Here is a 1,846-nt window from a genome sequence, read left to right as displayed (position 1 = left end):
CTCAACTAGCCTTTTATTTTGAGAACTATTTTGTATACAGAGACTCCAGTGTCTTTTTTTATTTGTTGTTTCTGATGTTTTGTTAATTTATTTTGGATATTTAAAATGTCTTCTCATTTCAGTGTTAAATTTTTGCAAGAAATTAAAGTTTCTTGATCTTAAAGGGTGAGTCCTTGTATTATTATCATGCCATTACCATTATAATACTTGAAAATGGTCTCCAAACAACAATATTATTGCTTATCACAATAACGTCTGGGAGAATTTATTGTCTACCAAAATTTGTTATCCTGATAAGCCCATGTACGTCCATTTGCAGCGCTCTCCAAGTTACCGGTTTCAGGTTGCATTTTGAATTTTCAACCCTAAGGCATCTGGAAAGCTCAGGCGTGCTTCACTCCGGGGACATCCACTCATACTTTAAGGAGACTCAGTGTGGATTCAAAGTGGACGTCTATCAGATATGTCCTCCACACGAAGGTCAATTTTCACAACCGCATACCCATCCTCTGTAAACCGTTCAGTCAGAACCAGTATTCACATCAAACTGTTTTTTATGCAACCCTGATAAAGTTGAGATTTGCACAGACTCACATCAACATGATTGCTACGCCGTGTGACCACACTCAGCTATAGACATATTAACAAGTGTGCACATTTTACACTCTTCACTGTGACATTTGTTGAATGTTGTAGTTTTCCAGTTGATCGTAGACTTTTGAGTCCCTGGACCAGAGGTGGGGAGTGTGTACAATATTGGCCAAAGCATTTTTATGCAAAGATTACTTCACCAGAAATAATTCAGTACTTATGTAGCAGGAAGAAGATTGTTGGAGAGTATAAAGGGAGACTCTCTCACCTGGTTGCTTATGCTGGCATTTGGTCACATGCTGTTGGGAAGGTCGCTTGGAAAGCATTCAGGTCTTAAGCTCTAACATCAGTAAGTAATGTTTCTCCTTCTGCATAAGACCTACAAATTCAGAGTTTGATTTGAATTGTTTAAATCTAGAACCCACTGGAAGTCTCCTGCTTGGTACTGGGGTGTGGCTGTAATTCACCCTCCCCAGTGCAGTTTTCACATAAAATGGGTATGTATTGTTTTATTGCACCCATACAGCTCCATAACATCAAAAATAACAATTATTCATATATAGAACATATTGGAAAGCTGATCCTCCTGCTATGGGCTGGAAAGGATCCTCTGGTTTGAGGTGAAGTCATCCAGCTCTGGTAGGTGACGATGGTTACCTCTGGCTTCCATCTTCTGTAAATCACCTACTAACCTTTTCATCCAATTCCAGCTCTGACACTGCTGCAGCTCACTGGAGACCCTGCTGTTTTGTTTCACTGTTCTTTCGTTTAGTTTATCTTGTTTCATTGGTTGATTTTGTTTCATTTAGTTGTGGGTTTTCTTTGGTTTAAATCTACTTTGGAACATTCTATTTTGTGTGGCCTCCAGCCATGAATTCTTTTGGACTATTCTATTAAAGCATTGATGATTTTAATTGGTTATGTTGGAGGTAACCTCATTTTAGTCTGGCCAAGTTTAAATTGTAGTATTATTTTGTATTTGCTTGTTTAACCCCACCCTTTTGTCTCCAGGCTGAGTGCTGAAGGTAGTGGGAGGGGCCTTCTGGGAGACTGGAGCTGTCTGCCGTGCGAGTGGCCGGTGTTGGGATTTCTTCACGATTGAATGCCTGTTCACAAGTGTTTGGGGTGATTTATTTTGGATTTATACATTTATTTTAGGAACCAGTTCTCATTTGGACCGCCCTCCCCCTGCTGGTAGGCCTCAGTACTGTACACTCCCTTCCTATTGTGTTCCTTATGTTGTGATTGTCTCTTT

The 1,846-nt window shown here is 39.9% G+C and overlaps 1 long non-coding RNA gene across 1 annotated transcript; it reads left to right on the top strand.

The window, feature by feature from the left end:
- Positions 1 to 893: 893 nt before the first annotated feature.
- Positions 894 to 1,344, top strand: LOC107833492 (uncharacterized). The gene is made up of 3 exons (XR_001659238.1): positions 894 to 1,088; positions 1,155 to 1,230; positions 1,302 to 1,344. It is a non-coding gene; the product is annotated as an uncharacterized LOC107833492 (long non-coding RNA).
- The last annotated feature ends 502 nt before the right edge of the window (positions 1,345 to 1,846 follow it).

This window comes from Poecilia formosa, unplaced genomic scaffold (assembly GCF_000485575.1).
Source record: "Poecilia formosa unplaced genomic scaffold, Poecilia_formosa-5.1.2 Scaffold397, whole genome shotgun sequence".
NCBI lineage: Eukaryota > Metazoa > Chordata > Actinopteri > Cyprinodontiformes > Poeciliidae > Poecilia > Poecilia formosa.
The sequence above is the reverse complement of the archived record's forward strand: the minus strand, read 5'-3'. Positions and strand labels throughout refer to the sequence as shown.